We start from the raw sequence: 27,209 nt of genomic DNA, 5'->3' as shown, positions 1-27,209 counted from the left end.
CTTGCTCTCCCATGTTTAGCATACCTCTCTCTCTCTCTCTCTCTCTCTCTCTCTCTCTCTCTCTCTGTGCTTTCTGAACTGACTCGTGGGTTCAAACAGTGTCTGTCAGAGATTTATTGTTTGCACAAGTCCCTCTGCACAGCACACATTCAGTTGTAAATCTACTCAACTCCTACCAACAAACCTAAAGTCACAGTTTGACACTCATTGTTCCTCAGCTACAGATCGGCTGTGTGAAGTGTTTGTGTGTTCAGGGAATCATGTGTGGGCAGAGCTTCTTCCAACACCTTTTTCATAAGAGGAATCCATTGATATTCAAAAACCCTCGTGTTGTCGGCTCCATCTATCTTCTCCTTGTTTCCTCTGTGACCTTTAAAGAGTGGAGGAGGAGGACAAGGAGACACGAAGAGGCAAGAGACCTTTTTAAATAAAGAGTATGCTCATCTTATAATTTTTCCATTTTTGTCTCGTTAACAGTCTAGTTAGCAAAGAGTGTTTGCCAACTAGACTGTTGTTCACTACTGTGATAATGTAAAAAAATCTGTTTGTATTAAAGAATACATGAAGGGGGTTTACCTGTTGAAGATCACAGAATCACATATAAATAAAGACCCTTCACTAGGCTGCTTCCCTTGGTTACGGTTGCTATGCAAACTTTGTCGTACAGTGCAGAAGCTACTTTTGTAATTTTTTACAAAATGTGCTTTTGGCTAGAAATAGTTGATTTTTTGAAACTGACTCCTAACAAATTATTTTAGTTGTAGCTGGCTGGCTAACTATCAATCAATCAATTTGTCAATTCAAAACAAATGTTGGTCATACAAAACGAGCAGGTTTAGACCTCACTCTTTGTTTTTTCGTATTTACAAAGATCCAACATTAATCCAGCAGGAGCAACATTTAGCAAAGATACAGTGTCAAGGAAAACTTTCTTTTAAGAGGCAGAAACCTCGAACAGAACCAGACTCATGTTGAAAAGCCATCTGCCTCAACTCTTATCTGCATCACATTTAACTTTGGTGCGCTTTGCAAAAAGCCATTTTTGTTCCCAGTCTTGCTTTAAATCCGCTTGACAAATAGCTGCATAACAGTAGAAACAAGACCTCCCTCACCTGATACATTTTTGCAGGAGGATTGCAGGAAGAATGTTGTTCTGCTTTGAAATTGTCTGTGTTCGTGATTTTCATGTCTACTTGTATTCCTCCCAACACCTTCAACCAACACAGTTCGACTACACGCCTGGGCCTTAGTTGGTTTTCCACATCTTACATCCCTGATGAGAACATTCATGAACTGACAATGAACTTTATCTGTGCTTTGCATCCAAAGAACGGAGCAGGCTTCTCATTTTTCTGTCTGTGCATCCTCATTTCTACATTTAATGTCTGGGAAGAGCAGCGTCTCATTTCCCCTGAGCGGAGTCTGAGTGCATGCAGAGGAGGAGTGGGAGGAGAGAGGAGGCGAGCAGCGGAGGCCTTAGCACGGCTATTTTTACGAGACACATAATAAAGATATGGAGATGAAGCATCTATGTGCTACCTGAGGACCTTTTCTATGCTCCCAGTCTGGCCCGACAACCTCTCCTCTTGTTTCTTCCCGCGGAGAATAGAGGGAACGGGCCGAGATGAATGAGAGTAATAACCCGACTGTCAGCAGAGAGAGAGAGCAGCGGGGAGGAGGGTCATGATGGTGTAAACACCAGAGCGAGAGCTTGCAGGTCTGCGGTTCTATTTTTACTACGGCACAGGGGGGAGGCGGAGGGGGAGGAGAAAATGGGACGGAGGGAGGGGAGTGGAAGTGGTATGAAGATGTGAGTTCTGCATTATTCATGGAGCCAGTGGAGGAGCACGGACGGCGGCTGGGACATCTTTCACAGCCTGCACACAAACACATCAGTACTTATACATGAACGAGGAAGCTAAGAGATATATATAGCATACATTATACAAGTTTAAGACAGCTACATTGAAAGGTAACTTATTTAGCCCAATATTCATTTAGAGACATTTAATCTTATGTATTCGGGGTCACCGAAGTGACAAACCCCAGAGTGAATTATGACCAGCTCTTCAGCACTAATGGACTTTTTTGGCCTCTTTCAGCTCATTGTTTCGGGTTAACTATACATTAACTGTGTATGACATCTGTGCTCAAATTAAACAGCAGTATTCAAAAGTACCAGGGGAACAGTAAGCAAACACAGCTATAGATTAACCCACTGAATACCCCTGAATGGTTTACTAAATCCATATGTCGACGCCAGCAACTTCCCCCTGGGACCTGGAACTTTTTGAGGAGCTCTGTGAGTTTCTTTTTCTATGAACAAGGGTCTAAATTTGAGGGCTTTATGATAGAAAAAGTCTGTGTTCAGGGTTTTGTTCTTTCCAAAAGCACAGGATCTTCAGGGGATGATTGGGGGTTGTTTAAAAAAAAAAAAAAAAAGCGACTGTGCGGTCTCCCCTTTTTCTAAAATAGCTAACAAATTGATAAGAAGTAGAATATGTAATTTTTCTCATCATCAACAACTCATCAATAACATCATCATCCAAAAAATGATCATCATCATCATTATAGAGCTGGGTCTTTAGCTTTTTCTTAAAGGTGGAAAGGGACTCGTTTTAGACAGAGCATAGGCACGACTAGTTAAGTGCTTTTCTTTTTTTTTTTTTAAGATTATTTTTTGGGCTTTATGCCTTTATTTGATATGACAGCTGAAGATAGACAGGAGGTGGGGGAGAGAGAATGAGTGGGGGGTGACATGCACCAAAAAGCCACCAGAATCCGAAATTCCAACCTGATTGTAGCCTCTGTGCATGAGGCGACTGATCTAATGAGCTAAACTAGCACCCCCTTTATATCGAATTTTCTGACCACCAAAAGTGTCTTTCAACTCCATGTGTCATTCAACCTGTCACACACTTATTCAAACACTGATTGCAGAGGCTGTCATGGTTGGCTTTGCAACTCAGTGTTCATTAATTTACCAAAGGAACCTTAGAAATATTGACTGCAGGAGCTGGTGATCGAACTGCCAACTTTTTGATTGAAGGGCAACCCGCTCCCACAATTATGGCCAACTCTCAAGATTATAGAGAGAGTGAATCTTTAGAGTTATCATCTCTGACATTGGTCATGTGACATTGTAACCTTATTTTTATGCTGTATAAACTAACGCAGACAACAGAAGAAACTCAAATTTAATTTTGGTACTTCATATTTGACTGGTTTTACTCTTATCCAAATACTCGTTTTAAAAAAAAAAATCAAAGTTGATTAATGCTTCAGTTCTGTTCTGGTTGTTTGCATTAGTGTGTGTGTTTGTGTGTGTATGTGTGTGTGTGTGTGTGTGTGTGTGTGTGTGTGTGTATATCATTTAAATTTCAGCTTGTGTTTCTGACCATGAACTGTTTCTCTCGGAACACACATCGTCTCATATTTCACAGCAACTTTATGGATTTATTCATGTACACATCTGATACTCTGATACCCTTGTGAGTCTTTGTATCACTGTCCTGCTCTGTGTGTGTGTTTGTCAGTGTGTGTGTGTGTGTGTGTGTGTTTGTTTCGTGGATGCCATATTATTTACATGGATGAGTGACCTTCACAGGGTCGTGTCACGCTCGGTAAAAAACCGTCTGTGCTGTAGCTGTGCACAGTTTTCAGACTGGCACGGATATCATGTTCCCTCACAAAGGAGCTTTAAGAATCACAGCAGCTTTGTGTTTCACACTGAAGTCTCACAAACTCACAGGATCGTGAGATTCAGCGAGGAGTTTTGGGTATAAATAGATTATGATATAAACAGTGTGCCTGCTTATGTGATGTATTCATTATACTGCAGAGAGCCATGAAAATATACGAAGGACTGGACAGAAACGGGGGACATCATCCAGGCTATATGTTATACTTAACGAAAACTGATTCTAGTAGCTTTCTTAAGAAATAGTCAATCTTTTGCCAGTAAACTCTACATACACTAGATGAGAGTATATTTTCTACCGTGCTTCATACTGGACTAAGAGTCTGGTTCATTAAAGCTACTATGAGAAACGTGTGGTTTGTGTTGATTTTGGCGCCCCCTGTGGACAAAAGGGTAACACTTACCTAAATGGCCAACAGCCTGTATGTCCTCAGGTTCGCCCAGCATGTGCACCTGAGGAAGCTACAGGCGAACATGCAAAACGCCTTGTTCTCTCACAATGAAATACAGTAAAGTTATTTTCAGGGTGACACTTATCTCTTTGCTGATTTTTTCCTGCGCATGTGTGGTGTCTTTTTCTGAACAAAAAATGTAAACAGTCGAATGTGTCGCTCAGCGAGAATCTTTTCACGCTGAGAAAAAAGTGAAACAAGTCTGTTTCTGGTCTGATCTGTTCACCACTTTGCCTGTCACCTATCCCCTGGAAATAATAAATCTTGTTGATTATAGTCTCATTTGCTTTTGTAGGTCGTTCAGAGGCCTCATTAAAAACATGAGGATGTTTCATAACCAGCTACCAACTCTACACAGGAGCTTTATGTTGTGTTGTTAATATTGTTCATAACTGTTTGTGTTGTTAATGTTATTATACTGAAGATGTTGTTTTAAGCAGTTAAATGTTTCCTGTTAATCCTTCAGACTGTCCTTCCAACACTCTACATTTGTCTCCTTAGTTCTAGTCAATAGTTATAAGAAACACGTATTGAGTTCCTTCAGTTACAGAAATACTCCAAGTTTCACTTAAACCGATCTCACATACTCACCCTGTTGGGCTCTGCTTATTGGCTTGTTATAAGTAAAAACGTTATGTCTTCAGTGGCTCTGCTCGGTTTAATGTAAATCTGTCTGTCTGTAGTTTTGAATAAAAATAAGGAGACTGATGCATAAAATACTGCAAAAAAAAATAAAAATGTAAAAGCTGCCTCTTGTTTTACCTTCGAAATGACCTTACAGTAGCAGGCCTTATAATAACGAGACAAACGGTTTGTTTACTCACTGCAATTATAATGAACTCTGAAGTCGTTAGTAGGATGATATTTCAAAAATGTGTGTCCTATATACACACTTAGAGCGCCAGGTAGTTGTGTTCAAACATATTATAAAAGGCAAACTGAATGAAGCTCACATTAAAATATTCAGACTTCCGCCCTGTGCTTTACGGTTGCATCATTTCATAAGATGGATTTTTTTTTTTGGGGGGGGTTTGAGACACATTTCACTTGAGCTACAAGTGTGTCTGGCAAAGTCTGGCAGTGAGTGTTGAGGTAACCCTCAGTTACCTCTAAATGAGGTTTTAACACGATTTATTCCAGCAGTAAATTATGCTTTTTAAACTTTACCTTTCCACCTTGTGAAATGTCTCTTCATCAGTATCTGCTGTTTCCCCGCTCCTGCACCACCTGGCCCAGATTATTTTTACCATAATGGGACTCTCCGTGCTCTATGATTCATCGCATGGCTTTGGTGAAACTGTGGCGCTGCACCACCTGTCCAGTCACCTCTCCACTTAGCTCGCCTCACCTCCATTCAACCCTGGGACCCGGGCTGACGGAGCGTTAGAGTCCTGCAGAGACACGGAAGACAGAGAGAAAGAGACGGCGGCAGAGTCAGAGGAGAGATAAACAGAGAGTCTGTGAAATCTATCTGCTGCCGCTCGGCTGCCGGCCAGGATGCTGCTGCTGTAACATCCTTAATCTGACTGGCAAGGCCTGATGCTGATCTGACAGCTCCTGCTGATGTACTGTGGAGCGAAGAGATACGAGTTACAAACACACATGCACACACACACAAGCACACCATCATTCGTCTGGTGAATGTTTACTGTGAAAATGCATCTACTCACTTTTTTGAATGATTGATAAATGGATTTATCTTTTTCCTCAACCAAGCAAAAATAAAACGAATAATCTGTAGTAAACAATATTTCACTGATGTCTACATTTACATCGGACAGCTATATGTCACTGCCATCTTCAGCCACTAAATAAACAATGAAAATATTTCCAGTAAAAAAAAAAAATACAACAACATACTGTGTAATGACGCTAACTTTAGAAGAAGACACTCCTTTCTTCTGATATTCCCTGGTGACCAAACACACACACACACACACACACACACACACACACACACACACACACACACACACACACACACACACACACGCACACATGCACACATGCACACACACATTTGCACCAACAGGGGAATAGTCTTCCAGGAACAGTCTAATGGGGTTGGGAGGGGTGTTTGGCGACATTGTTCTTGCAGCGATGCTGTGGAAGCAAATTTAGGTAAAAACACAACAAAGAATCGATACATTTTAAATGTTATCTTCCACCTTGGTCAGAACTGAAGCTTCACGTTACAGCCACAGTCTGATCTTGTTTCCACTGAGCTTGTGAAGGAATTAAGAGCATTTCCTAAAGGCACCTTCACCTCTCCAACCTCTAGATTTCCACCTTGTTACAAACATCTGACATGTGTCAACAACTTTTGACATCAAGGTGACACATCATTGGACGTCACAGACTCTCTGATGAGTGTGTTGTCATCTGGGATGCCTGGAAAATGCAGCCGAGCAGAGCGGGGAGAGGACATATAGAACGGTATCTTCATCAGTAACACTGCAGGCCGGTTTTTTCTCCTTGATGGTCATTATTGTATGAAGCTGAACAACTGATGACCCCGCTGTCTTATTTCCTTTGACCAATTTTTTCCTGTCATCCTTTTTTCTGCTTGATACCCTGTTTAAAGAACTTTATTTTTTTAACAGGATCAAGTGAATTATCCAACCAGCTTCTTTATTTAAACAGAGAACCAAATCAAAGGGTAACACACTGCACACTTTATACAGCATACAAGTGAAGTGTAACACATGTAACAAAACAGGTTTGGGGTCTAGTGTGACATAGAACAAATGCATCCACCAAAGGATTTGGGATTTTCTCGACTCACCTACCCTGATCATAGAGGAATCCAACGGCCGGTTTGAGAGGGCCGTCATCTTACGGTGGCCGCCAAAACTGATTAACCCCATAACCCATGATTTGTCTATACACTTTGGTTACTCCTTCAAACGAAGGTTGGAAAATGGGCTGTGGGAGGAAATCGACTGTAACCTTGTTACTACTTAAAAAAAATAAATAAATGAAGGATTAATAAACATTCCTGCTTTTAGAGTCCTTAAAAATGTTCTTAAATAAAATAAGCAAACACAGCAGAGGCAAAATATCAGAAACTGCTAATTACCCTATTGTATAAATTATGATTACAAATGTGTTATCTGTTTTAAAGAAAATATCACTTTAATTGAATGCAGCTGAATATGCAGCTATTGTTACATAAATCCAAGACGGATGAACTAAAATGATGCATAATCAGTGACAGTCTTGCAGACCTCTGATCCTTTCTCTGTTCTCTCTCTGTGTGTGTGTGTGTGTGTGTGTGTGTGTGTGTGTGTGTGTGTGTGTGACCGGAATAGCAGGTGACTTGTTTTGGTGCTGAGTCCCATATGTGCAACGTAGAAGGGAATACATTTGCGCGTGTGTGTGTGTGTTTGTCTAGCTAATCATGTGTGGCTGAGTGCACTCAACAACAACAACACCCCATCACCAGACAGACAGGCCGGCCGGCAGGGACCCCTGTCCACCATCTGCGTGTGTATGTGTGTGTGTGTGCGTGTGTGTGTGTTTGACACACACACAGACTGGTGGTAGTGATGGTCTGGTCTCCACCTGTCCCCCTGTCATTACCCAGGAGGTGATGGAGGGGAACAGAGAGAGAGAGAGAGAGAGAGAGAGAGAGAGAAAGGGGGGTGGGGAGAACAGCAGAGTTGAACAGAAAAATAAAAAAGACAGAAAGAGCAGAGACCTCAGTGTGACAGAGTCGCAGGTGAAGAAGCTGTGAGGAGACATTGAGAGACTGCAGAGAAGACCTGATGTGACAGAGACGGAGAGACAGGATGAGAATGGACAGACTGAGCTGTGGATGGAGAGGAAAAGGGCAGATCAAAGAGGAATGACGAGGAGAGGTTAAAGTAGAGACGAGGACAGAGAGGTGAGCAGTCCTAAAATAGATGAAGAGGCACAGCAGTCAAAGTGAAAAAAAAGAGACTACAGGAACAGAGCAAGTACAGGATCGACTGAGGACAGAAAGGTGTTAAATGTGACGAAAATTGGGCTTGAAGGGAAAGACAACACTATAAAAACTGTTGTTTTGTAGAAGGCCTTCTTAGATCTGTAGCAAATGGCAAATAATGAAAAACAAATCCCACTGGAAACTATTAAGAAAATGTTTAGAAACATCTTACATTCAAAAATGATTAAAAATACTTTATAGTTAGGATGCAACAGTAAGATTACAAGGTGTAATCATGTTTGTTACATTGATGTAAATAATGCATGTTAATGTTACTTTTGAATCAAATACTACCCTGGACACAAAAAAGTTAATTAATACAATGTTATTTCTATTGTATCTTTCACAGGTGGCTGCAGTTTAAACTGCGTTACAGATTAAAAAACAGGAGGTCAAAAGTGAAACAAAAAACAGCACATGTAAAATCCAGATTTAAAGTCATACATTTGTTTTCAAACTATTACCTGAACATGGAGGATTTATTTTTCCCTTAAGAAATAAAAATGTTTTTGTATAAGTTGCTCATGTGTTTCATATTTATGTGTTTTGGAGCTGTGGAGTTCCTCAAGGCTCAATTCATGGAACTTTTAGTTTTATCGTTTTAAAAGGTAGTAACTTTGAAATTGCAAATAATGAACAAAAAAATACTTACAAAGGAACTTTGACATTTCAATGTCAGCCCACAATGTAAAGAATATAATCTGAAACCCCATTAGTTAAAAATAAATTCCCTTTGGATTGGTGAGGCATCTAGTAAAGGTTAGTATGAATGGCTGGAGAGTTCGTAAGGAATGCCCAACGAGTTGTCTATTATCAGGAATTAATGAAGGACAAGGAGGTCAATACTGTCTGATGCTCAGTGAGTCTAATTCAGCACCATGGACAGGGCCAGCAGACACTGAACTATTAACTACAGGGCGAGTGTAAAGATTCAGTAGCACTGATGGTTCCATCTGTAAATATAAATGTACTTGGCAATAAAACCTGATTCTGATTCTGATTCTGATTGTATTTTCTTATATTTATTTTCTAACTATTACTGACTATACTTGTTGTTTATGGGTTATTGGGCTGTGCTTCAAATGTTTTTTTTGGTCTATTGGGAAATTGTAGGTGTTCAGGTTAAAGGTTATCAGGACAATAGCATGGCACCTTACTTTCCCTCTCTACATGACCCTGTTGCCTGTTTATTTAGGGGATTCTGAAATCAATATAAGCTGACGATTTTTTTAAATGAAGATTTAAAACCATTTCAAGTAAATTTTGCTACATTTTCAAAAGATTAAACTGTAAGACTACAGCAGTAAGTTTTTTTTTATATTTAGTGCATTTCCCCAAAAGGTATAACTAAAAGAGGATTGTTTGGTAAGAACCGGATAACACAACAAAAAAAATCCATCCTCTAAACTGAATTTAATGCTTCTGCAGATTCCACCCGTTTCAGAAATGACAGAATTGCTACCATATTTCTCTCTGACATAACAAGCACATTCCTTTCTTTATTGCCGGCATAACTGACCATGTGTAAGATAAGAAAAACACTAGTGCTAAGAGGAATGAGATGTTGATAATGACACTGAGAGCAGTGTTTTCTCTAGAAATTATTGCTGTTGAGCTCGGTATCTTTGGTGGAAGAAACACATTGCAGTAGTAAATATGGTTTGTACATATTGGGGCGATGAAGCAGTTCATTGTCCATCTGTTTTGTGTTTAACTCCCTCCATCTGGTGCAGCTATGTGCATGCAGAACAGCTTATTTGTTATTTCCATCTATCCAATTCTGCTTCACTCCCAGATCTTCACAAATATTGTAAACGTGCCATTAAAAAAGGTAAACAACACCAAATATGTTTGAATATATTTCAACACTTATTTTAACTTTGACCATAGAGATGGCTTTTGAGGCTTGAATTTGGGTTTTAACACAGTTCTTTTTTAGATTTGCATCAGAATTAACCAATCAAATATGAGGATATAGATAGAAGGACATTGAAGCATCCAGTACATGTGTAAATTGCAGGTTAGTTTGACCATATTCACAAAGCTGCAATTTTCCTCTGATGTCTTGCCGAGGGTTAAGGCTCAAATGTTTTTATACTGGCTTTACTGCTGTGTTCTACTTTTTTAAGCCACACTGGCATTCTCCTTTTCAACATTGATCAGCAACATCAAAGACAATTAACGGTGAAAAAGTGTTGGCTTATGTTTCCACACAGCAACTCTGAAATCATAAAACTGTCAACAAATTATTTTGCTCATTATCATTTAACGACCTCATTATTGATCAGAAACTCCAAAAAGAATCAGCAGGGAAAACGCAGACGATCAATTGACAATATAAAATGTTGAAACCAATCAGAAACCTCTGGTGTTGAAAAATGAAGCCAATGCGGAAGTGCAAAAACCCTGCAGTACATAGAGTGTCCACTTGAGGCTGGCTGCAGAAGCCCCGGACGTCACACACACACCCATTCAGAAATGCTGAGTTTTACAGCAGAAATAAACACGTTTCCAGCCTGGTTCAAAAAACCAAATAGGTCCGGTTCGCTCATGTCTCTTTCGGCACACACTGTATGGGGCTGAATCTTTTATATAATTCATCTGTTTTGATTTGATGAACGCATAGCTGATCTGACTGACAGGCGGGCGCGGTGTAGCTGTCTGTCAGGAAGCTTCATACCCGCCTCAGCTCCAGCTCTTTGCCTGGTGTTAGGTCGACTGAAAGTTAGGGTGGGACAGCACTGCCGACCGGCATCGACAGGCTCCAAATCCCCCCTCAGTAACCAGTGGGTGCGGTCACTCAGGCTTCACCGTTATTAACAATATGGTCAAAACAGAGACGTTAGCCATGATCCAACAAAGTTCAAGCATTCATTAACACTCATCCACAAACTAAATAATGAACGCACTAGCTAACAAGCTACAAACAAAGTGGTTAAATGCTAACATTAGCTGTTGATTGCTCCTGGGTTACCAGATATGTTGTTATAGTAGGAAATACAGTCCTTTGTCCCACAGGAGTTTCACTGTTTTCGGTCTTTACAGTAACTCAGATATGGAGGGGATGAAATGATAATAACTGTCAGTTACATTGTGGTTGTGGATATTATTTAATTACGACCTAAAAAAACAGAGCAGCTCCATGACTTTGTGACAAGCATGACATTGGAGTTTTCACACTCCTCTCTCAGCTGCTGTATGAGCATGTTCATATGAGATAAGACTTCCTCCTTTGTGGTCTGTTTTGCCGAACCTTTAGCTGTACATAACTCCCAAGCAAGAAAATACATCTTGAACTCATGATCATTAAAAAAGCCGACCTGTGTTGCCGTTTTGAAGCTTGAGGGTAAACACAGGGTTAAATCAAGTTTTCAAAGCTGCGGCAAGCTTGGATACACACACATAGAGACACACACACACACACACACACACACACACACAAACACACACACACCCACAAAACACACCAAACACACACACACACACACACAATTTTACAAATTTCCAGGAACCCTCCCATCCCTCCGGCTCAGCCCAATTCAGATGTCATATGTGTATTCTCCGCGGATCAAAGGGAGGTCACGTTAATTAGCCAATTTCACACTCCTCTGCCAGCACACACACACACATACACGCACACACATGCGCCGCTGTGACACAGATATGTTAATTAAAGACGTGAGACCACAGCAGTGAGAACCAATCAGAGCTTGTCGTCGAGGGTTACATGCATGTTTATGATGAACTGTTGAACAGGGGTGATGTCGAGTCTGACTGCTGAGTCTGTGACGATGTTTGACTGAATTATCAATTAAAAAGTTCTGCTTCAGGTCTCATGCACACTAAATGTACCCAAGATGTATTAAAGGACAATATTTCCAAACATTGACTCGACTTTACCAGATAAGGTGGGTGAAGAATGACACAAATGACAAAGATTGTTCTTTTCTTTCCATAGTGTTACATAAAGTTCTATTTCTATCTTTAAACAACAATCATACTCTTTGGTTCCCCAAAGTTGGGGTCGGGACCCGTCTGCCTTTTTGCGCCGATTCGACATGTTGAATCTCACGGTTGGTGAGAGGAATCTCTCTGATTGGCTGTTAACAGGTTTTCATTTAACTCCAGCTCTCGACACAGGTTCAGTAAAGCCCCTTGAGCGTGTCGCTGTAGTGTCCATGCTTTTACCCATTTAGTGCGGTTTCTCGTTTTTTGTCGCCTCCGCCTCTTCTTTTCTTTTTCCACTAAAAAACCAAGACCTGACAACGCCAGTGCCATTTTCAACTTTTAATCAGACATTATTCTCGATTAGAAATACCTATATCACGAGTGGTGAAGCACAGTGCTGTGAAAATGGTCTTCTCATATCATAACAATGGAGAGTTATTTCCTCTTATGCATGCACAGAATGTGGAGGTCGGCCGTCGGTTGTAGTCTTTGCGGTGTGTTCTCGTGCAACTTTTTGGCCAGTCGGCCTTTGTCGCCACTAGTTATTTGCCGTCTGCTTGGTGTGTCAGGGCCTTTAGTGACACTCATTTCTCTATGCTCACTGCACATTAGTTGACGTTGGAGGTCAGACTCATCATCCTCATCTTAGTCGATTTAAAAAGACAAATTTTACAGACACACTTTGTTTTTGATCACCAACAAATATAAGACCAAGACTTTGTCGCACTACAAAATACATAGCTGGAAACGTGTTGTTAGCTTTAAACAGCAACAGCATCCACTTGTTGGAGAAGTAATTATCATGTCAAGGACAGAGATTATGTTTAATCAATGTGTAAATATTGATCAGTGGAAAGTGGTCATAGAATTAACTGTATAATCTACTTTGCAGTAATGCAGTAAAATGACACTTTCTGCAGAGACAATGACCTCATTCTGTAACTTATTTTGTATAAGTGCACTGTTAATCATGGTAAAATATTAGGGTACAAGCTTTTTAGTCTATGACATAGTATTCCAGATTTTTATAATATTTCCAGTCGCTGGGTATTCCTGCTGCATGGTGTCTGTTTACACATGTGCATATGAAAGACTCTGGAGATTTTGGCCATCTGTGCATGTTTGTGGGTTTCTTACGTGTTTTGCATGATGCACACCTGCTAACAACACCACCACCCCCGCAAACACACTCCCACAATCTGAGAGTACGGGAGGGGGTGCACCTGGACGGACTCGTACATATAAAGGAGACAAAAACAAGCTCTGGCTCAAGTCATCTCATTAAAACGTTAACTAAATTAGGTATTGTTGAATTGAATTGAAAAGTTAAATTTGGGATTTTTATTATTTTCACGTTGTATTCACCTGTTTTTTTTTCCAATATATTTTGACCCCTGAGGTGGTGCATTGTAACAAGTTTACTTCGGGCCACAAAGACAGATGGCGTTTACATACAGGGAGGAAATGCACCTGGATGAACATATTCATGTAAAGGAAACAAAAAGAGGCCTGACATGGAAGCTCAGGTGACAACTAATGCTTTCAAATTCAAATAAGGGGCTGTCAAAACAACTTACAAAAAAAAGAATCACGATTAATTGCTGCATTTCAAAAGTTAATCGTGATTAATGGCACGTTTGAAATGCCTATATTTTGCATTTTAAACTGTTTTTGCTACGTTTTTATAATGAAATAATTTACTGTACAGTCTTAAACTAAGATTATTTACTTCCTGTTTGGATACAATCCTGCTTTTATTTTGATATAAAATAAGGAACTTCAGGAAGATCGAAGGTTATGACATTAACTACGGAAAAATTAACTTGTTACGGATTAGAAACTAAATGAAAACAACTTAAAGGAAGAGTAAAAAAAAGTGAAATGTTTGTTAAGGTGGATATTGCTTTTGTCTTAACTGAGATGTCTGGGAGTTGTTGTTTTTCAAGAGAAATAAAACATTCAACGGAGCAGCGGGTTTGTTCTTTTCCATCATTGTGACAACAGGGTGAGGCTGCAGGAGCGTTCCTACAGTGTGCCTGAAGGGACAAAAAAAGCACATGATTAATGTGATTTAAAAAATGTATGCGTTCATTTCGGGCCTTAATCGCATCGCCATTAATTAATTAACATTGACAGTCCTTATTCAAATATCTAAGTAATTAAAAAATGAAAATAATGTACCAATTATTTTAGATCCCTATTTATATTTTTATATTAAAGTTTATTTTGTGCCTGTGTTTAAAATCTCTCACCATTTTCGTCGCTCAGAACGACAATTCACAAGACAAAAAAAATCCAATATCTGTTTTGTGTGGTTGCATTAAGTTCAAATGTCGAGGTCGTTTATAACTACATGACTAAACTTCACATTTCAGAATCTGCACCATGCTATCTCTACTGGCAGACACAACTTTCCTCCCATTTCAGCTCAGGAAACATGGCCGATATTCCCAAATACCCCAAAACCTTTGTGAGCAGGAGAAAAAAAATCTATCCAACCTTTCACCATTAATTTCTTCATTTCTATATTGAATCTGGCAGATATGATTTGTATCTTTCTGATTTGCTGAAAAATTTAAGAGCTCCTTTATTCTCTTGAAAATGTTTCTCAAGCAGCTGCCTTAATATTGACGTCTTGAGGCAATGCAGAGAGATTTATTTTGAGTTAAATCAATATATGATGGAAGCCTGGGCCCTGATAAGGTGTGCAGTGTCGCCAAACATAAGCTACGGCCTGAGGCATACGTATATACTTAAAGCAGGGGTTCCCAATGTGGGGGTCGGGACCCCTTGAGGGCTTGTGAGATTAATCTGATGCCAGAATTTGGCAGAGGGGAAGACGAATATTTCGACAACACATTTTTCCCTGTTAAATATTGAAGAGTTTTACCTTCAGGACTCTGAAAACTAATACAATTAATCTGTGACGGGAACAATCATCTTTTTTTTGTTGTTGCTCTCAGATCAGATTAAACCTGGTGGTGGCTGTGAGTGAAAATTCATTGACTTTGAACGGTCACAAGACAGAAAGGCGGAAAATGAGTGACACAGGATTGGGGTTAGAATAATTTTCAGAAGTAATATTGGATCTGGGTAACTGGGGAGGGAATTGGGACATTGTTAACCACTTTTATATCATACTATGTCAACAATAGAAACTTGTTGATACTGACAAGGTTAAATAGGCATTGTGATGGTTTTAGAGTAACGCCAACGACAGTACAGGTCAGTCAGTTCATCACTTTAGTCCAGACTAGAATGTCCAAAAACTACTGTAAGGATCGCTGGAGGATTCAGGACCTCACTGACTTTGGTGAATTCCATTTATTTTCCGCTATAGGCAGGCTAAAATGTTTATTTCCTCCAGAGAAACATCTCCTCATCATAAGAGATAGCCTATGGCCACATTAAAGAAAAGATTTAAATAGAAATACTTAATCTTTTGGCACATCACCAAGACATGTCAAAAGTATCAGGACTCAGGAAAAGATTGTGTAAGATTGATGCCACACAGCTCTGAGCTCAATGGCAGCTTTTTCTCTTTTTTGTTTTGTTTTACAGCCTTAGTGCACTCATGAACATGTTCTACCAGATCCATAATACACATACATACAGCAGAAATCAAGTTTATCCTGTGTAAATATCTCTCTGAGTCATGATTGTCTACAATGAATTAGAAGTGTGAGTCCTGCTGGCTGGATTGTTGTCGGAGAAGTGTTTATGGAAGGGGCAGCCGGCTCCTCCCCTTGCGTAAAAAAGCTGTTTTAGTCAAGGACTAGAGAAAAGAAGAATAACATACTCACTGCTTATTTAAATGTCACGTAAGCGTTTTAGATCACGTGTCAATTTACATGCAATGTGAAGCTACGAGCTAACTAACGTGTGCTAACATTAGCCTGCTAACACAACAATGCAGGCCAAAGGTAATTGCAGCTCAAGCGAAGGACAGTTTTGACTGCTGCTCGGGCTTAATGATGCTTGATTATGGTGCGTTATATTTACGAACTCCTTCATGTGAACGTGAGTGGAGGGGGGGGGGGGGGGGGGGGGGGGGGTTTGGAGATGTGTCACTGGAGGAAAGCAGAGGCTTCAATATGCAGAGGTTTGGAAAAACAGCAGTTTGTTTTGGTTTCATGCTGGTGCTCAAGGGCGACATCTGCTGGATCAATGAGTCACACTTTTCTTCCTTCAAGCATAGAAACAGTGGACATTCAAAATAAACCTTATAAAATAAATTCACATATTTCCAGTGAAAATCACTGCCTTTTGAAAATGGGTGAAAAGTCCAATGCTTTTAAAAAAATTAAAAATGACGTGAAAAACTAATGACATCCAATCACTCGATTTGAGAATGTAAAATCAAATCAAACTCAAGGTCCTGATCAAAGACAGCCTGATTCATAGACATCTACAAAAGTACCATAAGAGTTTATAATTAATGAAGAGTATATAAAAAATACAAACAACCTTGATCTTAAAAAAGGCATCCGTCTCCATGGCGATAACTGGTCACCAACAGTATCCGATGATGGACAGGGTCAGTTGATTTCATTCTCTGAGGCTTTAAGTTGACAAAGAAAATGAAATGTAAGATTTCCCAAGACAGCTTGGAGAGTATTAACCTGTGCGCTTACAAACATCCCACTGCTCTCACATAGTACTGAAGGTCTCTTTTGTATTCTCTGAGCATCACTAGAAGCTTCTTGTAGTCTCTGCAAGCTTGCTTTATTGTAGTTTGTCCCTAAGTGTGCAGTAAACTAAAGTGTACAACATGCAACACTGAAGCGCTAGGATATTGGGCGACCGGAAATTCAGTTTTTCACTCTGTTATTGTACATGCTGAACACGTGCACAAACTGGATCCTGGACATGCACTAATGGAGAGATGTCAGAGTAAGGGGTCTCACTCACATTGAAAAAATGCCCAAGCAGTTGCACGGTACCTTGCCTAAGGGCACCTTGCCAGTGGTCAGGAAGGGAACTGGCACCTCTCCAGCAACTAGAACAATTTCCTTCGGTCCGTACAGGGACCTCTGGTTCTCAACCACTCGCCCCTACAGACTGAGCTTCTGCCGAGCCAAAAGGAGGAGCAGGAACTGGTTCTTTTTTGGCACTTTGCTTAGAAAAATGGACAAAAGGCATGTAATGACTTATCAAAACTCTCGCTGAATAATTTTCTTTCCATCAAATAATCAATAAATCAACAATTGTTTGATGCACTTGATGCTGCGCCATGATGCCCATTGTGAAATGATTCCAGACTAGACACTTTTCTTCAGCTTTGGCGTCTTGCGTTTTGCACTGTGATGCTCGATCTCTGTGATACACATGACTTTATAAAAACACTGAATAAAACATGGAATAATATCCATTGATATTGGGAGCCGTCATCCCCAAACATGATATTGTCCTGGGACTATAAAAGCCCCCGACAACCTGCCCCCCTCCTGTCTGAAACAACAGGACGCTCTGCTGCTGAATTCCAGGCATGCTCCCTCATTGATCCTGTCTGCTCTGTTTTCACTCATATCGCTGTGTTAAATTGAGTATAAATGGATGGCACGGTGCTGTAACATGAAAGGTCAGAGGTCAAACCCCCTCAGGATCCTAAAGAGCCTCAAGCAGCTGCTGCTCCCTCTGACCTGAGGACCTCCATGAAAGAGGCTCGGAGGCTGGAGAGAAAGGAGGAACAAAAGGATGGAAAAGGGGAGAAAAAATGAGTCTAATTGACAAAACATCAGAAATGCACCTTCAAGCACACAAAAATACAGCTAATCTATCTCTCCATGTTCACGCATATTGACCAAGTACAGAATAAAGCAGATACATTTGAAAAATTTGGCCTTCAGTCCACACTCTGCCAGCAGATTCCTCCCACAAGCTTTTCAGAAAAGCTCTGCACAGAGAATATATTCAAAAGGTTGGCCTTGCTTTTCAATGTGGAAAGAACAGAGCTTTAAAAAAAAAAAAAAAGAAACACTGCTGTGAGGCTGAAATCCTTGAGATCAATGCACTCAGGGTCAAATTACACACACTAGTACAATTTTGAAACCAAATCTCAATCTCTAATGCGGTTTCAAATTAAGAAATACAAAATAGAGTGCATCATCTAACAACAGAAAACTAAATAAATGTAGATATAGATAGATAGTCATGAAGATATAGTTGTTGCATGATTGCTTTGTATTAGAAATCTTGTTGATGCATGTTGTGTCACCATTCAGGGAAATGGAGAAAGAAAAGAAGATTAAAAATTATATTGTTATTACTTTTAAGGGATCAGTTGAAGTGACAAGATGCCTTTCTCAAAAAAGTGTTCAACAGCAGGTCAATAAAAGACACACATAAGTCAAGAGAATACACTAAACCTACTCAGGTGTATAGGTCAAACTGAAAAAGAGGATCAAACTCTTACATTGCCACATTTTGCAAGTGTTGCATCATCTGCAGTAGACCCCGAGCATGTCTGGGGCTGCTGCACCAACTCTATAAACTAAATTTATGTGCATAGTATTTTGTTTGCTAAAATCATTTTTAAGAAAAATACAACTGCAGAGAACATTTTTCTGTAAAAAAACAAACAAATCTTAATTGCTTTGGGTGCACAGACCTAATCAAGAAAACATGAATCACGCTTTAGTTGCCAAAAGCAAAAATCACAAGAGAATACAAATGTATTGTGTTCGTCTGTTTTTATTTATTTATTTGCACATCTATTAAAATGTTTTCTTTTAATAAAACACATTATTCAGGCTATATCAAACCTCTGTTAGAATACATTTCCTGCTGCAAACGAATAGTAATTAAAGGTCGAGTGGGTGTGGGGTTGAATAAAATCATATATAAATATATTGATACACTAAGACTTAAGCTCTACTCTCAAAGGTTGTAGCGTTGACAGAAGATAGCCAATGGGCTCCAAGATAGAAACCATTTGATCCATTTTATAGCATAGATTTTTTTCTAATGTTTTAGGAGGTCAGATGAAAACACACCAGGGCCCTTTAAGGATGCAACTTGACTTTGTTTGTGTCTGTTTTGGTTGATGGTGAGCTTTAAGAAGCCACTAACTAATTGCTAGTGTTCACCAACTTTGTTTTTCTTTTTTAACACATGCACCCTGCTTTTATATACGACCACTTAGTGTTCACATACTTATATACCTTTGACTTCATTGTGGTTGTTGAACTATGAACCAGAGTGTGAGCTGACTTCTGCAGCGGAGTATCAGATTCAGGATAAAGAACTCCTTCCCGTCTCCATGTACCCTTTAAACACAGCAGCAGTGTGTGAGTCACGGAGTCAGAACTCAGAGCAAGGTTACTGAGCTGCAGGAGTATCAGACTAGTAATTACTGAGGCAGTTACACAATTACACACACATTCATACACACACTCAGGCATCTGTCATCTGTAGGCAACTGGTGCCGCGACAGCTAGCAGCTAATTGGATCATTGTCTGGAAAGGAGAGAGGAGGAGCGAGGGATGAGGGAGGGGAAAAAAAGGAGAGAGAGAAGAAAGCAGGCAGAGGAGAGAAAACAAGAGATTAATGAGACCAACAGCTCTCAGAAGACTGCCGGGCAAGGTGAAACTCACCGGGGATTAGTGCTGTGGATTCACCAGTTTTCTACCGGTTATGCAAAAACAATTGAACGCCCGGATCATGACCATGTAGATCACCTGTTTTCCTTTTAGAAATCAGTTATTCCTGCCTAATAATGAGATGATTTTTCATTCTTCAGCCTCACCTGGACTCACAAAATATGAAATAAACCGTTAGGGTTGTCACAAAACCAGAATTTTAAGCTTTTACATGATACAAGTAAAAATCAAACGATATTGATGCCACAGCAACAAAAAATATAAATCTGAGGTACCAAATGTAGGGTCATTTATTTTTTGAATTGACAAAAAAATTGCAAGCAAACTCCTGCACACTGTCTGAATTTCACAAAAACATTGCCATTGTTTACGTATTTGTGCACATTCGACAGTACTCAGTCTCTTTCTCTCCAGCAGCTTCAGGTTGAAAATACGACTGAAGATCCGCAGTTTCCCTAAAGCCTTTTTCAATGCTCTCGATATTAAGATTAAGAGAGATCACATCGTTTTTAAAACATGTGGTATCGAAAAGGTACCAGAGTATCAAAAAATGTTGACAGCCTTAAAAAGACATCAAACAACTATACAAATAAACTCCAGCAAAAACATACTCTCCAGTCAATTCAGGAAGCTTAACCTACGCTTAGCTGAACACTCATTAATAGAGTAGAATAAATCTTTATTGTCCACTAGAGGTGAGCCTTTGCCTTAGGCTCTCCAGATACATAAAACAGTATAAAAACATTCAGGCAGTCAATAACACAGACAGCATAGCTGCTAGGTTTACACATTAAAAATATATGTTGAAGAACTCAATGTGAGTGCTTAGAAAATACCTTAAAAAATCAGACAGCTCTGCAGCTCTGTGGAGCACTCTGGCCTCTTTCAGCCCAGTGCTTTGCTTTTCTGTGTACTACATGGTTATTTCAGGGATGGGTCAAGGAGATGTAACACTGTCAGACCCCTAGTTGAAGGTCCTTTGTTGAGTTGGTCAAATGGGAGTCATTAATTGGAGCATGGATAATAATAGATTATTTAGCCCTATAGCCCTTATAGTAAATGTTGAAGCCATTTTTCCACAAACAACACATCCAACCCTTGGATGGATGGATATACCTTTTGAATATTAAACAATAGTTACCTTGTGTCTGTGTATTTGTGATCCATGTGTGTGGTTGTTTGTATCTGGGGCTGTTTTCATTAGATTTTCTTCATGCTTTTTGTTGTCTGATTGCTACATGGTTTGTCTGATGTATGCTATAGGTGTAGGCTTTAATGATATGTATTCCTGTTACATATCACAAGATATTGCTGTTACATCTAAACATGGCTTTTCAGAAAAGAAAATCAGAACAACTCATTAAGTTTGTTAAACTCTATCTCAGAATGTTCTCTCCCTAGATCTGGCGACTGATGGACAAATGGAGTTGCTAATGTCTCTCTCTATTTGGATGAAGAGAAATGTAGTCAGACTTATTCTCAAAATGATGACTTTAACTTTAAAACTAAAATAATAAAAAATAATTGATTACTTTGCATGGTTTCTATAATGTCACTGTTTTTGAAGGGGGTAAATAAGCTCTACAACCAACGTTCAACTTTCTGCTGAACACTAAACAACAGATAGACAAAGTTAAGAACAAGCTATGGGAACATAGTGGAGCACTTACAAGCTGAGAAAAAAAAAAGAAATATTCTTCCACTCATGAGTTGGTAGTGACTAAAAATGGAGCTAAAAGAGGGTGAAATATTGAATGCAAATTTGCACACATAAATAAATCTTAATCAACCTTGCATGATGTGTTAATATGCAAAAGTTTGGTAACAAAATCACAGCTTCAACTTTAGAAGTTATGATATGTCAACAACTCAGCTGCACCCTAGTGGTTAAAACAAACAAACAAACAAACAAACAAACCAAAAACAAACAGGTAAGTTCAAAAACAAACAGGTAAGTTCAAAAACAAACAGGTAAGTTCAAAAACAAACAGGTATGTTCAACCTGAATTTGAGTAAAACTGGAAATGAAATCATTGAACAACAATGTTGGACTCTCCCTCATCTATAAAGAGTTCTACTCTCAAAAACGAAAGGGAAATCCCTTTTTCCTGAATGGCTGACCTTTTTTTTTCTCCCAGCGGGCGACACGAGTTGATCCTTATTGTTGCTGAATGAAAAGGGACAAATTAGTGTGTGTGTGTGTGTGTGTGTGAGAGAGTGTATTTTTACGGGAAGCAGTAGTCAGGGGAAGAATGACTCATATGGATCGTCTAGTGAGACAATGAGGGCTGCTGGAGGATATCGCTCTGCATGTGCGAGCATGTGTATGTGTGTGTGTGTGTGTGTGTGTGTGTTTGTGTTACAGTGCTGATTGAGGGAATGTCACAGAGCAATGAGAAGGAACCAGGCCAACTGCCACCAGAGCGCTGGCGGTCAAATTGGACGGACTGTCACAGCGGCTCGCCTCATGTCCACGTCGCCTCCTTCCCCCTGTTGCTCTCCAAGTGCTAACAGCACACTGTGTATGATCAGTGTGTGAGTGTGTGTGCATGCGTGTGTGTGTTCACTGGCCTATATTTGACATGGGTATAGCCTTATAACCAGATGGTAATGATGCCCCACTGGCCCCCATGTGGAGCAGAAACACTGACACGTTGTGAGTGCTGTGGATGGGAAGCAGCGATGAGCAGTGACAGGACCAAAGCTTCTGCTGTCACCGCTGGACACACCAAGGACGGGCTGACAGCACACACACATGCACCAACATCACACGTGGCAACTTGAGATTTTTTTTCTGAACACCAACGCTCCATTAACTGATGCTTTTTGACACAATCACTGAATCAAATGACTAATTGTAGAGTGATAGTTTTCTGATCTGCGGTTTAGTCTTAAGGGCAATGAGCCAGTTGGAAAAGAAGAAGCAAGCCCTTAAAATATCAAAACGTTGCCCCTTCAATTTAAAGCAGGACCAGTGTTGAGCAATAGCAATGCAACAAGTACCAGGGTTCAGCGTGGTGGAAGCGTCTCAGTTATTCTGACTATTTTGCTTTTGAGTTGCTCAGTGCTTGTGCCATATCATCCATGCAAGTTCCAATCAGTCATCACATCATCACATCAGTGAAGCCACCAAATTAATTGTTGTAAAGCCGTAGTTTATTGTCACCAGAAGCTCAACTCATAGCAATTGGCTATCATCTGAAAACATTACAGCCTTATGGAGGTTTCCTGTGTAGCCAGTACTTAGTACCGAGCATTTAAAACAATATATAAAAAATATGTTTCTTTGCGCTACAGAAACTTTCTGACGTGCCCCAAACACTCTCTTGTGAGCACGAGAACGTTTCTCAAGGGAGTGTTTGTGGTGTTCACGAGATAGCTTCTGGTGGACAATGATGGATAACCATCAGAGGCGCTGCTTGTCAACAGGCAAGGCCGGCAACTCGTCCCCCAGACGAGTAGGGGGGCCCCTGATGGCTAACAAACTTAAACCAAAGCAATGGCCCAAAATGTGAACGTTTTGCAACGACAGTAGGAAACCTCCCTAATGGGGCACCATCTGACAGCACTGACTGTCCTGCTAAGTATTGCATGCATGGTTGCTGTGAAAACCAAAGTTTGTTAATGGAAGTCAACAAAGAAAAATGAAGAGGAATTATCCGTCTACAGGAGAGAAAACAGAAAAAGGAAAAAAGAGGAAGCGGAGTAATTGTCGGGACACTTTGCAGACATGACGGTTAAGAAAGTTGGTTGGAGGGTCCCCAATTGATTTTTGGATAGGGCCCCAAAAGACTCTAGAATCGCCACTGATAACCATTGGTGTATCTTTATCTTCTTTGGAAAGAAGCAGACTGGTCGCAGCAGATAAATGACCCAAAGGTCACTTGTGCAAAACGTTATCACAACCCATGTAGAAGTTGATGATAAAGTGACGTCTCCGGTATACGTCATATACCTGCCTATACCCTGCGCTACACCACAAGTTAAAGGATTTGTTGAAAGATACATTTAGTCACCGATGCTATACAGTCAGGGGTCGAACATAACGCCCTGTCTCTGTGTTGTCTTGGACTATTTTTGACCCCTTTTGCCAAGCGCTGCTTTTAATGCAGCTGTTCAAACTTTTACAGAAAATCCGAGCGTCGTCCTGAGTTCACAGATTATTTTGGGGTCTCTTCTGGGGCAGAGATGTTGTGAGATACAGACCAAGGAGAGGGTAGAAGAGACGAGACCTACAAGTTCAAGAAGTTAAACATAAATAATGTAAAATGAAAAATGTGGCTTTTTGGGTCTACTTTAAATATTGAAGTACATTTAACAACTCACATATGTCCACATATACACATGGAGCACGCTGAGCACATGAACATCTCACAGCAGTCCTCAGTCAGAGAGGGGAATGCAGTCTTACACACACTGTGCTCTGTGTGGCACAGTGTTGTGTTGTTTTGCTCCTTGTTCCAGTTCTATCAGAGCACATCCACGAACGATGACCTGAGACCTTGACTCAGGGACTCAGGGACTGATTGTGTATGCGTGTGAATGGTTATGTGTGTGTGTATATATGTGTGTGTATATCAGGTCAGGCTTCCTCTTCCTTTTCCTCTTACACAATGGGCTACGCAGGATGCACCAGGTGCACGACACAGAAGCGTAGTAAATGCTCTCGGTCTTTTAAAACACAAAGAAGGTTACACACAAAAGATCAAACACACACCTACTCATGTCTCTGCTTTTCACACCTCAGTTATCTTCTTAATTTTCACAGATTGATTTTTCTTTCTATTTTTCTAAATCAATTTAAATAAACTATTTTGTGTATATTCACTCTCATTCCTTTTTTTTGTATCTGCTCATGCAAAAATACCTCAACAATATATCACAATACAGTATTAGATACCATGAAATTTGAAAGGATCTGCATCATTTATTACTGAGCTCATGATTTTTCAGCTCAATCTTATAAATGATGCCGCCCAAAGGATACTTGCTGCTTCGTCTCTATATTAAAAATGCCTTAGGGGGCGATTCAATGAAACATCACTGACACTGTGAACTCTCACAGGTCTGATCTGCTTGGAGATGTTGGGCAAGAAAATAGACTATTTTGCAGGCTCGAATATAAAATAAACTATTTCCAAAAGTGTTTCGTGGGTATCCATGTTGTTTGTTGATCTCTTTGTTCTCCAGTAAACACTCACGTCTTCTGTTTAACCATATCTGCAAGTAGAAACAGGCCCTCGAGTGGCCGTGTTGCTCGCTCTTTTTATATTGTTTCATGTTGGATGATTACAGAGTCACAAAGAGCTGAATGCTTTTAGCTTAAAATCTGTGCTGCTCCCTCAGCTGCTTTATCAAAGAAAAGAGGAACTCTATCACAAACTTACCTCAGAGGAGAGTCGATAGCTTTCTGATTAAAGGAAAATTGATGCTTTCCTTTACAATGTCAGTCTGATTTTTGAATGGTTTAACCGCCATTCCTCTGGGTTATATAATAGAATTTTTCCTAATAGCTTCCGTGGATGTAGCAGCACATCTTACAGCAGAATCCATTAGGAAGGAAACAGAGGTCACCATTCAGACAGGTCTCAGGAACACCCTGAGCTGAGACCTCTTTGTAGGCACTGAAGAACTATATTATCTACAGAGCCTCCCGAGCTGGAGCAACCCATCAGAGAGGAGGGTTGTATGAAAGTGATCCAGTGTTTCTGTAATATGGTTGTAAAGATAGTGAAACATAAAACGGCCGCTAACTTAACGATTGTTATACTGATCATTTAGGTTCTCGATACACTGCAGTTTCTACACATTTCCATTTAGTGGTTCTAACATGATTTGTTTCAGGGAGTGTATGAACAGATCTGAAGCTTGCTTTACCATCTTCATGAACTACAGGACTCAAGCGGAACGATGAAACACTGTTCCTATCTGTACTGAGTGTGTTTTCTCATCATCACGACTACTTACACAACTTCTGTTTGTAAGTATACTCGCATCGTTGGAAAGCTACCACTAGTGTGACAAATATAAACCATTTAGAGATCCAACCACCACAGCAGCCACAATCTACTCATCTGTCAGACCACCGACCAAGGGACAACGATTTTACTGTCTTTTGACATACCATTTGAAGATTTACTGTATTCTCCCGATCATAATATTCAAACAAAAATGGTCCTGCTGCACCTCCAAGGGTTGAAGAGGTCCCAAAACTCCAGCAACACTCCAGCAAAAAGATCAACTTTATTAAAGCTAGAGGAGGTTGAAGAAAACATGATGACTGCTAAGTGCTTCAAATGATTCTGGCCTCCAGTTGGTCCATCAAATCCTGATAATGGACACCTCCAAGTGCATTACCCTGATTATACCATGGTCCTTTGCTGAAGAAGAAACCAGCAATGCTATATTTGGTATGTCTTTAACTTTAGATTTACATTCCTAACATCTGTAAGAAAGGTTCAAATTAAATTCTTTTTGAGTATAAATGAAACAATGGCCTGACTTTTCATGTCCTTAGGTAACTGTTTGTTTTGTTATCTTAAGATATCAAATGATTTTGTGATGCTGCAATAACTGAGTCCATTTTTTGGCAAACTTGGCCTTTCTCATCTTCTGTAACTAAGCACCAAGCTACTGTATAACAGTCCTAAAGTACACGTAGAATAATACACAAATAAGATAGATGAAATGGCAATACACAATAAGTAACTATGGGAAGCAACACAAATCACAGTGGGACGCTAAATACATAATAACACTTGTCAGATCAAATGGAATCTGTTTAAATGGCTTCCTGGAAAAGAAAAAGGACCACACACAGTTTATTCATGGAAGTCAAAGTGGTGTTTTCAGATTCTGTGGTGACAGTTTGGAGACTTGTGATCTCAAAATTGCGAGCTTAAAATGATTCAGTGAATCAGACGTTGAAAACATAATAAGTACTCTACCGCTGTTTACCATATTTTAGATGAGTAAGGCCGTCAGTGAGACTCCAGTAACACATCAGTCTCTGGTTGTGTCATTGTTACATTATGATTATGAAGGTCCCACTGGAGCTATTTTTGAACGGATTGTGTAAAAGGCTTCATTTAGAGTCAAATTTCTACTGATACGTGTGTGTAGGTGAATACTTAAGAACCCATAGATAATAACCTAGAATTCACCATTAATGTCTGCTAATGTTAGGGGACTAATGTTAAGGGGTGCCATTCAATAGTTTCCTATATAGGGATGGATTTTCCTGGGGGGTTTGTTGAAGCATTGTAATTTACAGGTCTTAAATTAGCCGAAATATCCCGATCATGCAGATTTATAAAGGTAGAAATGTAAACTTTGTCAAGTCCGTCCTCAAGAGGAGAATAAAACTACTTGAATAACTCTTTTTAGTTGAATAAAGGTCAGATTGATCATTTCTGATGCATTCAAGGAGGTCAGGAAATCATAAACCTGATGCTGCGATGAAGCATAAAGCTAAAGTTTAAATTTTGGTCTAAAATGGATTTTTAGCTTCTATCTATTTATAATGAAAATGAAACCGTCT

Source organism: Labrus mixtus, chromosome 13 (genome assembly GCF_963584025.1).
Source record: "Labrus mixtus chromosome 13, fLabMix1.1, whole genome shotgun sequence".
Taxonomy (NCBI): Eukaryota; Metazoa; Chordata; class Actinopteri; order Labriformes; family Labridae; genus Labrus; species Labrus mixtus.
Note: the sequence above shows the minus strand (reverse complement) of the source record.